We start from the raw sequence: 15811 nt of genomic DNA, 5'->3' as shown, positions 1-15811 counted from the left end.
ATTAATATAACATTTTTCATTTCAGTGATTGAATGCAAGATAAATACAGCATTTGAAATGCTACTCTTTTCTATCAACTGACAATAAATTACTTTTTTAGTTCACTGTTAGACAAATAGTGCTTTGATATAGCTGACCTGTTGGAAAAGTAATTAGCAATAAAATACATTTAAAGATTTTGAAGGGATTGATCCTACCAGCATGTCTGAGCTGAGCACAGCAGCTTTGTGAATTAAGTTCCCTTTATAAGGTTTTAGTGCTGGGTTCTGTAGACATCCACAGAATATGAGATAGGAGCTCCCTAACATGACCCTCTCAAAATTAGAGTTGTCCATCTTCACATAGAACCTAAAATGAAATGAAAAATCAAGGATCTCTGTTGATTTATATTGTTTATATTAATCTTAGTTTAGTTATCTACAGTTTAGTTTATATTAATTTTAGTAGATCTATTAGCAGTTTATATTTATTGTCTGTAGAAGATTAGAAAACCATTCAACTGCAGTTTTGCCTTGATAAAAACTGTTCCAGAAAGTTTACAAGTTTATGTATTGTTAACATATTTTCACAATTAAGACTTTTCCCAATCTTTTATATAATTATTTATGTTTGGGAGTATATGCATCACTAACACCAGACTGGGTTCTAGGGAAATTTAGCTAGTGTGTTTCTCATTACTTTATTGTTATACAGCCACTGGAAATGGTAGATAAAAATATTGTTGCACCAGAGCTGCCTTTGTGTAAATGTCCACTTTTTAGTAAATAAAAAAGAGACTTTTTTAGTTTTAAGAAATTGTTCTTCTAGATTCAGTTACCTTGCAAATTCTGAAATATTTTACAAAGCCACAGCAAGCAGTTGATGTCTGGAGTGCTCTGCTGCTGTCCCATGCCTGTAGTGTGCTGCACTCCTGCCCAGTCTATTGACTCATGAACTCAGTGCCCGCTGTTATTCCTAAAAAACCTTGTTCTTGCATGTGAGACACAAGTTTACAAACAATACATTTCTAGAATCTCATTCCTGGCTGTCAGCTTATCACCTGTGAAATCCCTACAAATATTTAAAGAACAAGCCAGGATAGTCGTGTAGTCAAGGGTGTTAGCACCTTTTGGTCAGGTAATGCTCAAAAGGGGAGTCTCATTAAAGATACTACCAAAGTATCAAATTCTTCCCCTTTATGGCATGCCAGAAGAATAGTTCTGTTAGATGCTTTAAGATTTAGAGAAATGTATAAATCTTTGGCACTCTAATTTGCTTCTGCTTGCACAGGCAGGTTCTAACACCCTTTACCACCTTCAAATTAAACCCTAAATGCATGGGATCACAGACAAAAGAAAGCCACTTATCAAAACCTCTATCTTTCCTTTTAACAATTCTAAATATCTAGGGCTAACATCTAAATATAATTTCATCTTAATATTTTCATGCATCAATTTTTACATATGCACAAACATTCTAATTTGTACAGACAGACCATAACCAATTATTTTAGCATTCTGTAGATTTAACAGCAAGCCCAAAAACATACCAACAGCTATGGAAATGATGAGTGCACCAATTTTTGCATAAGACTTTAGACAAACAAGTTCAGACTTAAAATAAGCAAGCATCTATGTGTGCTAAATGAACTTATGAATAAAAATTTGTAGAGATCTAAATAAATATATTTGTAGCTATAATAATATAAAATATAAAATACAGTGTGGCCAACAAGTCCTTCCCCAGATCTAGTCGCTAATTCCCATTCGAGAGATAACAATCCTAGCCGGCGCCCATCAACGGAAAAGAATGAGCAGGACACGGGCCATCAGGCTGACAAAGGAACAAGCTTGGACGAGATACTCATCACCGGACCTGAACACCCCGCCTTGCAGGCCACTGTTGGGGAAGCAATCAGGCTGACAAAGAGAAAAGTCCAGCCGAGATATCCATCAGCTCCAACCCGGATCCAACCACCCCATCCAGATGGCCTGAACCAAAATGAAATCAAGGAACACTCAGAACTTCTTTACATATGAGGAGACTCTGTCCGGACGTCTATTTGACTCTATTCTCCAACGCCAGGAAATCAATTCATCCAACAATCAAGGACCCTTGGTGAATGGTGCCTGCCTGGAATTTGGCCTCAGGACACAAAATCCCTATAAAAACCCAGGCCAGAGAACCCTCGAGTGTGGATTTGGGAACACCTATACCTTTGGGTATAGACCCCTGTCCACCCAGCGCTGCACTGTTTATTTTATGGTGGTTTTTCCTCGTTGTTTATTTTTATTATAAAAATTGTTTTATAATAAACTGTTCTTTTATTTAACCTAAATTTGCCTTTGCATTTATAACAGATGGGTGTAAAAAGTTTTAGAAGATGCTTGTGAAAAATACAGTTCTTATCTGAAGTTTAACAGGGTAGGTGTCCTGGGTGACTTTATGATACTTGTATCCCCAGTAGCCTGTTCCGTTTATGTTACATATTAAATTTTAAACCTTTAAGACTGGCTCTGAGACGGAAGCGGGGGAAGAAGACGTGCAGTTTGTGTTGAGAAAGAGCACTCACTCCCCCGCATCCTGCTCCTGGACTGTGTTGTCTGCAGCACGGACAGACAGTGGGACAGACCTCTCCTTTGCTTTTAGTTAGTTTTTAGCTAGCTGAGGCAGAGAAGTTCCCTAGACTGCTTTTCTTCCCTTTTCCTTGGATCTGTTCAAACCTACTCTGGACTGAAAACCCAGCAAAACCCTGGGAGCTCATGCCCGTGGCACACTGGGGCCTGGGCCTCAGCACTTTCCAGTGCCAGGGGGACTGACAAGAACCTGAGTGAGGCAAGCTACATCCCACAACAAGGACTTTTCTAGATTTGCCATCTCTTCAAGCAGCAAGAGATTTCATTGTTTAATATTTTTTTTTATGCTTGCAAATACTTTGCTTGTTAAATAAAGTTTTTCCACTTTTCTACGAGGAATTTTTTCCTGAACCAGTTGGGGGAGGGGCTGCTTGAATTTGTTTTCTGGAGGGACCCCATGTGGAGATTTTTTCTCAAATTTGCCCTAAACCAGAATAGGTTTTCCTACTGTATTGGAATCAAAAAGTTAGTCTTTGTCACCTATTCTTCAGTTTTGAATAAATTTATATCTGACTTTCAGCAAAGCAGCTTTAGACATCACCAGCTTTCAGTGCTTTGGGATCCTAACCAGTTGGAGCTTGTCAAATTTTTATAAAAATTTCCTGTAATATTAATCAAGAGATTATTTCACAAATATGATCCTACAAGAAGCACACATTATCATATTTCCAAGAAGGCACCAAAGTTCAGAGATAAGGCAGGTGACAAACTGACAGAAACATCCAGTTTCAAGATACAAAACTTTTAATGTAACATAAATATAAATTTCAAAGTATTTCCTGTCTCTGTCAAATGATTTTACTTTCCTCAAAGCTGCTCTAGATTTAGTATGCAGCTAAGCATGAGTCTCACAAGGAAGTTACTCATACTGTAAGTAACTTCTTTGAAATGAAAGCACAACTTTCCCTCCATTTTTGGTCTAGAAGTGGGAGGTAGAATTATCTTTCCAATGCTTGCAGATAGAAAACTAGCCTGCAGAAGCACATGACTCCACACCAGCCTCCCAGTTCAGGCTGCTCTCACTTCCAAAATAGCAGTGCTTGTGCCATGCAGCAAATCAGTCCCAGCAGCTCTAGTGGAGGAGTGTAGACAAAAGAAGAGAACGTCAATAACTCTGTGAGTAGCAAAAATATTTATATTTATAATTGGATTAAAAAAATACCATGCATGTTTACCTGAGAAATATGATAGTTTTTTACAAGAACTTTGAGGATTAATTGCAATTAAACACATATTTTAGGTTGATATGTGGATAGAAAAAGAACTCTATAACTCGCAGAGTAGTTATATGAATAGGTATGAATTTATTCATCACTGAGGTACATGGGAGATATCTCCTCTGAAAAGCATGCACACTTTTTGAGATTTGGCTTTCTCTTTTTATTTTTTACAAACTAGGGTTGCACAATATGCCTAATATGTATTCATTTCCTAACCCCGCCTGTCTTCACTTCATATTACAATTAGCTCCATGCCTCTTTGCAGCTGCGCATTGGTCATTTTCGGTCATTTTGGTGGTTGTCTGGGGGGTCTTTGGGATAAGGTCAGCAATTTTCTCCTTAGCTGAACTCTTCACCTTGTCTTTTTGTGCATGCCTCTTTCAGTCCTTTGATCACCTTTTGGACTTTGATAAGTTCTTTCCAGCTTAGGGGTCCAAGGAATCTCCTTATCTTGTGGTGCCTTTGTCTTTGCATCCTGTTTGTGTATTCTAGCTCTTTATCTTATCCTGCAGTCTTGCTTTTTCCCTGCTGTTATGGAGCAGGGTATAGTTTTTGTCAACCCCCTTCTTTTAGTCAAGCATTTCTTTATGTTTAACTCTTAATTTCCCTGCTTCAAGGTTTCCCATGCAAAAATGAGCAGTTGTCTGTTTTCTGTACCTATTCATTACTCCAACATGTGATGATTTAAAAAATAACATGACATGATATTGTTGCAGAATATTATCTGATTCATTTGAAAACTAATCTCTGTCAGCTCTTCCATGAAATAGAATAAGATGGTCTATAAAAAAAAACCAAACAAAGTAACATTTCTTCTACTCTATAGCAAGTTCCTTCACTCCCCAATTTTGGAAGCACATCAAAACACCTCTGAAAATACCTTGTTTCTTTTTCCACATGAGAGGCAAAGATAGTTTAAGTGATTTAAGTGTGAATATAATCCAGCAACTCATTGTCAACATCATATTACAAGATCTTTCCAGAAAACACCAAAGCCATCAGGATATGATCCCTAATTGCAGATATATTTGTCAGACTATTCCCCAAAGATGTTATGAAACACTGTTCTGTTTTTTTAAATCTTCAGATTCATGATAGATAGTAATGTTAACTTTACTAATGACATTTAAATCTTATTCCCACAAGAAGGCAAACTACTTTGCAGACCTTGTAATTATCCATTATAGTTTCTTTTGGCTTCTAATCTAAAGAGAAGTTCAACACTGGTTCATAAACAGGGTAATTTCCAGAGACAGCAGCTTTCTGGATCACAGCGGTCAGAGTCTTGGGTAACTAAAAGCCAAATTCCTCCAAAGCGAGTGCTTTTTGGACCTAGATGTACTGGCATGGCCAGATGTCTCATGGATCCAACAATAGGGCATTTACTCTGACAAGGACTGAAAAGGTGTTTTCAAAACAGAGAACCATAATGAAACAGCAGATGTGTTTCTCAGCTGAGTACGAACACAAGATTTCTGAATAAAGATAAAAGGGTTTTGAATTAATCAATAGCAGCAAAATAAACAGGAATGGACAAAATGATTTAATATTGAAATTTTCCATGCAAATTTTATTTTCCCAAGTTTCAATAATTAACTTCCCCTTTTATCCTCAGCAATGTCAATGTTAAACTATTCTCTCCATTTTTGTGTGTGTGACAGGTTGATAGCAACATCAATGACAGAGCAAACCATCAACATAAATTAAATCTTATGGATTCCAAAGAAGCTGTGGAAAAACAAGAAAAAACCAAATGCAATCTCATAAAAACAATTATAATTTTGTGACCATAATCTGGTTCTAAAAGTGCATATCCACAAAGGTGAATTTTACATCATATCCTAATTGTCAGATTTAGAGGAAATTTTGATACAGAAAGAATGTAATTTCAAAAGTGCAATAATTATACTGTCCTTGTAAAGGTCTGTCTTGTATTAGTATGAACTAACAGCCTTTGAATAAATTTTGATTCATTCTGTACAAATGCCATCAAATTTTTGAAAGTGCATTACTGTCCTTTTATCGTCTCATCTCAGTTTTCTACAATTCCTTATTTTCAGCTCATTTAAAGCATCATTTTGTATTGTGTATTATATTTGTATTGTAGATGTGATACAATGAACATTTACTTATTTTTTTAAGTTTTTATCAATTCTCATCTACATTTTTATACAAGTAAAAAGTCTGTGAGCAACAAAGTTGTCCTGGGGTGATTGTGATGTTAAATTGTATCCCCATTCATCCACCTAGCCCAGAAATAGGTTTTGTATCCTTAAAACTTCATCTAAGAATAAAAGTGAGTGGAGAGGAAGCACCGAGTCTGTTATCAGACACTGTACTTGCTCCCCCCGCATCCTGGGACGGGGTTTTGACTACAGCACAGACAGACAACAAGAGACAGATCGCCTTGGCTTTCCAACTAGCCAAAGTGAGAGGTCTTCCTGGACTGTTTTCTTTCCCTTTCCTTGGAACGGATCAAACCTGCTCTGCACTGGGGACTCGGGGGAGCACCGGGAGCTTGCACCCGTGGACTACCGGGAGCCCAGCCTGGGCAGCGGCATTTTCCAGTGCCAGAGGGACTGATAACAGAGCGAACACCCACAGGAGGGGGACCCTCTGAATTTGTCATCTCTTCAGAGCAGCGAGAGGTTTTGTAATTTGATATCGTTCATTCTTATGCTGGGTAGTGCTTTTCCTGTTAAATAAACAGGGTTTTTCCATTTCTCTCAGAGAAATCTCTTCCCGAACTGGTTGGGGGGTGGGAGAAAGGGGCCACGTGGGTTTGCTTCCCGGGGGCGGGGGGGGAGGGGGGGGGAAGGGGGGGGCATTGGGAGTTTTCTCCCAAATTTGCCCTAAACCAGGACAAAAGCAGTCAGCATACAGGGAAACTGTAATGGGGACCATATTCTCCTACTGACTTATGCTGAAGATGAAAGGAAAGGTATCAATCATTAACAATACCCGACCTATATTTACATTATTTTAATACTGTATCCCACTGTGAAACTTTGCCCATTTCCTATTGTTATGGGAATACAGCTGAAAATTTAAGACAAAAAGCTTTCCTAAATGCAATACCACACACTGTGGATCCTAATTTACCCTAACCACTGAATGGATCTGAGATCCAATTCCAGCACTGAAATGCTTCCTTAACACTAGAGCAGGCACAACTGGCAGAGTGACTCAGCGATAACCATCAGACCCACCCAAACATGGACATCCTTTCTTGTGGTAAGATGGATTTTTGTTACACATCTTCCATTCAAGTACAGACTAGGCCCAAATCTGCTCAGTTTCTGAGATAATACATGATCCTTCCTCAAGCAAAAGAACACTTAAACTAACATCCTTTCTTAACATTCAAGTAATGAACATGTTACCTCTTGCTAATTTTGTGACTCAAAGAACAAGACATTGCTCATTTCTGAAGTTTTGTTAGATTTATATACTTTTCCCACAACTGCAGCCTGTATGAAAGAAGACACTAAATGAGACTATTACTATAAAAATCTTTTTCAATACTGATATATATATTAATTACAGAGATGTAGTAATGTATGTGTAAGAAACCAAATTATTAACTTAAACTCTATAATATACTCAATGCTACCACTGATTATCTGATGACTAAATCTATTAATTTAGATATCCATAATTTATGTCTCTAAGTTGTGTATGAATGCTCTTTTTTGTTCTGAAATACTTGCTCCCTAGTGAAGGTGTCTTGTGCATGGATATTGGGCATTTGGTCCCACTGGTGGACCTGAATTCCTGCTACACTGAGGTAAAGCAGCTCTGGAAAACAAAGTCACAAACCACTCATCCATTTCAGAAGAGATTCTGGCTTGTACTAATATTTACCCTTAAGATAGCAGCATGAAGATAAGAGGACCATAAATTTGTAACACAAAGAGAATTGCTGAATAACATAGGATTAATGTTACTATTTATTTATTTGATCTCAGAATGTGAAGGAATAATTAAGGGTGGCTAAAATAAGTTCAGAACAGGCAAACTTCTAAAGATGTCCTTTACCTCTTCCCTACACCTTCTAATGCCACCAATTCCCATTTTATTCTTTCCCTTCCATTCTTTCTACTAGGCAAATGACTGCTCCCACTCTCTTTGTGTGACACTCTCAATTGCTAAGAAAATATTTTTGCCTTCCTTCTTTCATCCATATTTTCCCTTAACTTCTCGAGCTCCACTTTGATAGTCTTCTAGAGATTTGAAATTACCCTCTGTGTCAGTGACACTTTGCTGTAAAATAGGGCTAATGAGGTCACATTGACAGGACCAGAATAATATTTGTTCTGAAACTGAATACTCTGTTTAAATCTATTTCTGCACTAAGTCAATGCACTTTGAACTGTTGTGATGACTCAGAGCAAAGTTGCAAAGCCTCAGTTCTACAAAGAGATTAGTCACTTTGTTTTTTTTGCAGAGCTGCTCTGAGTCAGCTGTAAATTGTTACACATCGAGTACCTGGGTACAACTTCAAAGGGTACAGGTAACTTCAGTGCAAATAAAGTTCAGGTTCAGGTAAAGTCCTCTGAAAATTTCACTGGAAAAGTATAGATGTTTAACACTGAAATAACCTGTTTCAACACACACTATCATATTTACTATAGATTCTCCTTCTTCAAAAATCAACAAATCAAAAAAATGCTATTCACTGCCAGGCTTCACAAAGAACTGCTGTTGCTACCAAGTTGGGAATTCTCAGTGCTTGATTCCTAGTTGGCTACCAGAACCATTAACCTCTTCAGACATCAAGAACAATGGACCTTTGCATTGCTAGCTGATCTAATATTAACGAGTACTTTAATCTCAATTTTATTTACAGGTAAATCACTGTTCATCTCCAAATCTGCTGCCTGAATCTGCTAGCAGTCATTGCAGAGCTTAATTAGCTGATTGACTATTTGATTATGCTAGTCTTAATTCTTAAATTTAACTGACAAAAGTGTGTTTTTGTATGTGTTACTATCTTCTCTCACTGTAACAGATTTTGCTTCCTATAGGATAAAAAGTGAGTGCCCAAGGAACAAGCATTAGTTTCACAGCTGACAAGTGAGTAGAATGTCATACATACATATGAGCAGATAAACTGCATCTGGGCATCTGAAGGTTACAGAGTTCCGCATGGAAGTAATAAGGCGTTCCTGCATTCTATGCCACCCTGCCTCAAGGCTGTGCTAAGGACCCTAAATTAATGAGCCAACCTTGAAGAGAAATTATTTCCTTCCGTGAGCAAGTGGAGAAGTGGGGGGAATTTGGGTCAGAAGCATCGTCATTCTCCTCCCTTCTGTGTCAGCACAGGATGCTGGCTGGACATGAAGGAAGGAACGTGCTCCATCTAGCAGGGTCTGATGGCACACTCCCCACTTGTGCAATGCTACAGCTCAGGGGCAATATGATTCAGAGGATGCCTGAGTCACAACTTCTCATTGAGCTGCTCCGAACGGCCACAGCCATGTTTTGTCCCATCCTGGAACAGATCCGGCTCACCTTGCATTCTCAAGTGTGTCAAGCAAGCACTGACTTTGTGAGGGGCACCAAAGCACTAGGCACTAATTCCTTTTGCAATAATTAAACCAGACTCACATATACTAATGAAAAGGCAACCACTGTCTGATAATGACATCAAACAGTAAAGCAGCACATTTAGTATGTGTGCTGTCTGAGATGTCTGTGGTGTCATACTACACATTTAAAATAATTCCTTACAGACCGACAAAGGTATTTTCACCACACCTTTGGGAAGCAAAAATTGCAGGTTCTCCGGAGCTCATAGCATTCCCACAGCCAGGGGCACTCCGGGCAGCTCGCTACAGGAGTGCCAAGCAGGGCAACTCTGTCTGTCTATCTGTGTGTCCCCCCGCAGGTCCAGAGGCACTCCTGGGCACCACCTGGCACCCTCCCAACAGGACGGTATAAAGCCATGTCCTAGGCACTCGGCAGAACGGTTGTGGCCCCTGGACAGAGCTGCCGTGGGAACACGCTGCTGCCCATTGCTATCCCAGGTGCCAGAGCCTGTCCCAGGGAGTGGGTGGCAGCATGGGAGCAGTGAAGCCAGTGGTGGCCAAGAAGACTGATCTGATCACACTGGTGGCAACACTGCAAGAGGAGGGAGAAAGATTAAGGATCATCAGGGAGTTCCAGATGACTAATGGAACCAAACTCTGCCCTCCCTGAGATGGAAACAGGGACAACCACCAGAGAAAACCCATAATCAGGCTTTCCCCCCCTCCTTAAATACATTATCCCTGAGGTGCTAGCACCGCGTAGGCTTGCATTGGCTATACTGGACATGGGGGAAACTTCTGGCAGCTCCTCACAGAAGCCACCCCTGTAGCCTCTATCCACAGCTACCCAAACCTACCAAAATAAAAAACCCACTTCATGTCACCAACACCATGCTGCCTCTGCCAGCAAACCCAACACATTCCATCCCTCACTTCTGGGTACCGTATGTTTAAGAATTATCATTAAAATACACATTCATCACAAACTTCACTTATATAAACCAAAAGAATTCCCTGCACCAAAATCAAAATAACATCAACACCAACAAGTTACAGACAATACTTCCCTCATTCCTTCACTCCAGTTACAACTACCAAAATGCTCTACAATCATTTACCTCTTCCCCCTCTAGCATTGTTCATCCATATTTTGTCCATTACCATTTCCTCTGTCCTTATCTCAAATTCCTCATGTCCATGTTTGGGCATCAAAAAGGCCTTTCTTATTTTGGTGGGGGAAGATGAAATTAATCCCACTGCCTGGTGTTGCTATAGATTGCTACAAGTACTGTATACCCCCTTGCCATAGTCTATTAGCCCAGTCTTCAGTAGCAATGACCAGCACAGTGCTGTTTCTGGCAGTCACACCTCCAGAACTGGCTCAGTTCCAGTCACAGCAGCCATCCTCATCTTTGCCTGTGGCATCTTTAGAGGCATTGCCTGGAATTCTGACTCCATCACCAACCAACCATCAAACAGTGGGCAAACAGTACCTAGCAGCAGACTCACTTCTCCAAGTCACATCAGTCTTTCTCTGAACACTGTCCCAGAATTTTCTTACTCAAGCAGTGAGGATGGATTCTATGATTCATCAAACTTGTGCAAAAACCTGAAAGTTCTCATTTATAAATTGTCTAGCGGGCATTTATTTCTGCTAATAATTTTTCAAAATCAAAGAATTAAAGACATACTGGCTTGCAGGATATCAGGTTATAATTGTTAAAGTGGTTACAGCTTATGCTTACCAGAAGGCCCAATGGGAAAGGCACAGCTGCAGGCTGCACAGCTGAAAGTCGGTTGAGGGGTGAAAGGCAGTTAGGAGTGAGGAGACAGTCAGCTCAGTGACAGTTGGGAGTGAGATTGTGATTGGCTGAGGAATGTGTGGACAGCGTATTAGCGGGAAGCTGATTGGATATTAGAATGTGTGGACAGCAGCACTGCAGATGAGTCAGCCAATGGGTGCCCTTCTTCTGTTAAATTCTTTTAGGTCTCAGTTTGGTTTCAGTTATGTCAGGTAGAGATTAAAGGTATAAAAAGGGTGTAATTTCTACAATAAAGCAATCTCCATCAGATGCATAAGGGGGTCTGTGTTGCTTTGTTCCCTGTTGCTATGCTGGCTGATTGATATAAAACTCCTTTTGGTAGATACGATGTACTGCAAAGAAGGTAATAGGAAAGGTACTTTTGCACTCAGTTTGGAAAAAAATGGTTTTGATAAAAACTGATATTAATTACACCATTTTCATTTCCATTTATATAAACAGGTATTTTTACTTTCTGTTCCACTCCACTGTTCTCCAAAGACAATCTGTGAAATTAGTAAGAGTCTGGTTGCTTTAGTAGTTTCCCCATCTTAATTACCTGGACATATGACTAAAACTATGTATAGAAAAAGGATATAATAATGTTTCTTTCACTAGCAGAGATGCATAATATCACAGATAATCCTAAATATATATATATCCCAAGCAGCAACTATCCATCAATAGGAAAACAAACTAGTAAGAATAGTAAGAATAATCTTACTATTTATTCATGATCCAGTGAGAAAATGTTGTGTAAATATGAGTGTAAGCCTTTGAAAAACAACATTCTGTGGCTCTTTTCACTGTGTGGTGACACCATCCCCAATTATATAAAACAGTAAAGAAACAAACCATCTGAGTATTTCTCTAGACAGTGATGTGATAGGATTAGATAGATAGTGAAAGGAGTATAATGGAACAAGTAAACAACCAAATCCTCATTATCAGAGAGGTGCTGAGCACCCACAGCTCTGGGAACTCTTTAATATGTCTGCCTTTAATCTTTGTGCCTGAAAATCTTAAATTCAAATCTGTACATTTTCATAAGTGAGCATCATCACAATTGCTGTGATGGTTCATATTATTTCAACACAGCAAGGAAGGCCTGGATGAGAGAAATAAGACCCCATGTAGCTTTTGCCAGAAAATGCATGTGTAGAGGACTCTTTAGTGCACAGTGGATTCTACACAATCATAAGGATGAAGGAAGCTCTCAGGTTGGCTTTACAAGAATATAATTTATATATATAATTTAGAAATATTTATATATAAATAAATAATACATAAAATTATAATAAATATTATAGATATAATTGACATATTTTTTATATCAAAATGTGTGAGATTTTTTGTCATTAACAGATTTTATCTCTAAAAACAATATTTTGAGCAAGGGAGGGATTATTATTTCCATTAAATGACCACAGGATTGAAACAAGGTAGAGGGAGAGATTTGCCCAAGGAAGTAGGGTAAGTTTGCCACAAACTGAAGCGGCAATTTAGAACTCCCTATCTGTACTTTAAACAGAGGGTATTACTGTCCTCTGGATCTTGGTTAAGAAATGGCACAATAATTCAATTTTCTTATTCCACTGACATACAATGGACAGGGATGTTTCGCCATCTGCAGAATAACCCATGCTAACTGGCAATTTCAAACCACAGTTCTATTTGATTTTGTGAGCTAACTTTACTTCTTGTAAAAATCATCGTATCACTTTCTGTGAGAGCAGAACTGCTAAGAAGTTAATGACAGCAGGCTACTTTGGAGATGTAAAGTTAAAATGAGGAAGAGTTTGGGCCATAAATATACATTATGAACAATTACATTAATTTATTTTGCATAAATGTATAGAAATGTATGATTAGTGAAAATATAACAAATACAATTAAAGACTGAATCTTACTTTTCACTTAACATCCTTTGGTTGCTAAATACTTCTGGGATATTTTTATTCTAAATTTCTACAGAGGTGATTTCTCCAGTTCCTTTTCTTTTATGAAAATGTCACAAGTACGATTGAGCCAGGATTGTGTTCTACTATTCAACAAAACTGATGTCCTTTTTGTTTTTTATAGGGTAATTACTTCTGTAAATATAACTGAGGATGGACATAAGATAGACTGTTGTAACTAGAAGAAATGAGCAATAAATCATGCAACATCACATCCAAAACCATTTACTTCTTATATTTTAACTAAATGAATAATATCACTTCTTGTGGAATTTCAAAGATCCCAACAGAAAACCATTCCTTGTTCCTTAGTACTTCAGCCACAGATGATAAATTTGGCCCTCCACTTGCAGACTTAATAGCCACTTGTGGAAACTATAATGAAAGAAATGGTTTCAAATTTCTGGCCTTTGACAATGCCTGCTTCATGCAGACATTTGGTAGGGTAGAAAGAACAAACACATGAAACATAAAGCAAACATACTAAGCTCTAAGAAAGACAGGTTCTTCAAGTCTGGTGAAGATCAAGAGACATGTGGAGGGAATCTTGATTTCTCTGAAAGACAATGCATCCACAGCTAAGGAAACTTTTCATATACAGGCTATGTTGGTTTCTGTAAGCAAAACTGAAGAATATAAAGCTGATACTATATAAAAAGTGGGGCACTGATTTTAGAGAGAAAACTATGGCTATGTGCCAGACAAGTAGCCAGAGAAATGGTAAGAAAGAAACCTACAGAAGTTTGTGAAAGTTATAATAATTTGTGACAAAAAAAGATAGTAAAATTAGATCAAATCCCATAGCCAGACAATTATCTAAGTAATGGAAGGGTATTTTATATTAACAAGTATACTAAAATGTTTTATATAAGCGACAAAAATAAAAAATCAATCCTACATGAACCCAGTAATTTTGATTCCACAACTGCACAAAAGACTCTACACAATAGATATTCAAAGAGAGAGAAAACAAATAGTAGTTTTTCCTACTCATGACAGTTGAGTAAGAGTATGCAAATTATAGATTAGCTTGTATTTTTGGTAAGTAATTTTTGGTAGTCACATAGGAAAACATGAACAAATTATGTTTTCAGGAATGCTAAGCACTCCTTTTATGCCAGAGAGACCACAGTGGAAAAATCCATTTCTATTAATTCTATTTCTGCAGGTCCCTGTGGATCTGATCACATGTGTCCACCACCCCAAAATTCTGCATTAGTTACTTATGCATTGGTCGGTTTATCAACTCCCTAGCAAAAACACTGTAAGTGCAATATAAGAGCAAACAACTTTTAAAAGAGACCAGAAAACAGTGATAAATTTCTTCTTACAGGGACAGATTATTCATAGTTACTGTCAAGCAAGCCCAGAGGTTGATGTCTAAAAAAATACATAAACAAAAAAGAGAAACCAAGCCCTTTGTTTCAAAAGTGTTCCTTTCTTCTTCTCAAATATATCCTTCAGCAACCTGTCCAAATAAGCATGCAATGAACAAAGTTCACCTTGCTCTATACATTTAAAACCACTTCAAATTTCCAGGTAAAAGTACAGAATGAAACCCAAACAATTATGGAAATCTCAGCCTCACCTGATTGATAGACCAGGCAGAAAATAATGAAAAATAAAAGGAATTCATCTTCATAAACCACTTTAATTCTAACATGGACTATCAACAATATAATTGTATAGTTAATTCATGTCACCATTAACTAGTGGGGAGTTTAGTTGTGTATTTTTGTGCCAACATGTCTGAATGGCTTTAAAAACTATATTTAATCTCAGTTTTCTAGTGTTAATTTATTTTGGGAATACTTATATTTCTGTAATTACAACTTATTTACTGTATTGCCATAACACTTAGGAGCTCTAATCTTGTACTGGAATATAACACGTTAGATGATGTAAAAACACAAACTAAAAAGAGTGCAGCTTAAACACATTGCGAGTAGTGAATAGAGAATTATGGAAAAGCAAAGAAAAAGAAAGAGACATTAACAATCAATATGGCAACTACAAGGTTTAGCATGTCAGATTCCAAACTGAGTTACTGGAGACTTCAAAAAATATCTTTTCCCACACTTGAGAGGCAGAATGGAAGAAAACATGGAGCTATTTATCCCAAAACAAAACAAGTGGGTGGTGGAAGTTGGTGTTAGGAATTGTTGAGAGTTGTCATCTCACAATGAATCATAGGTGAGGTAATCGAAGAGTGACCTGGAAAGCAAATCAAGACAGAAAGTAAAGAAGTGTGTGGTCAAAATTACTGGCTAGGGAAATGATCTTTGCTGTTGTATTAGGAAAAGGATTTTTTTTTACACTTGACATGACTGGTACACACAAACTCCTAATTCAAATAAAACGTACCTTTGGCAGGGACACTTTAATTAAGAGTGAGAATGCACCAGAAACAGCATCCGCGGCCAACACCCTGCCCTACCCTGCTGCTTAAGCACCACCACAGCACCGGAACACGGCTTGGGTTCACGTGGCAGTCACGGACCTACCACGTGCTCTGCTCACCAACTTGGACAGTGTCTTCTGTGAAGACATAGGCGAGCTGGCAAAAAGAGGAATTACCAGACATAGAAAGTGCTAGGGAAGTGGGTAGAGGAAAGGAAGTGGTTCCCCGGCCTCCAACATTGCCTCTGAAATGATGAGGCATGTAATAACATCCAGCGCTGTATT

Source organism: Pseudopodoces humilis, chromosome 15 (assembly GCF_049639895.1).
Source record: "Pseudopodoces humilis isolate 2021_Gansu_Grassland_sample_001 chromosome 15, ASM4963989v1, whole genome shotgun sequence".
Lineage (NCBI taxonomy): Eukaryota > Metazoa > Chordata > Aves > Passeriformes > Paridae > Pseudopodoces > Pseudopodoces humilis.
This window is presented reverse-complemented; position numbering follows the sequence as displayed.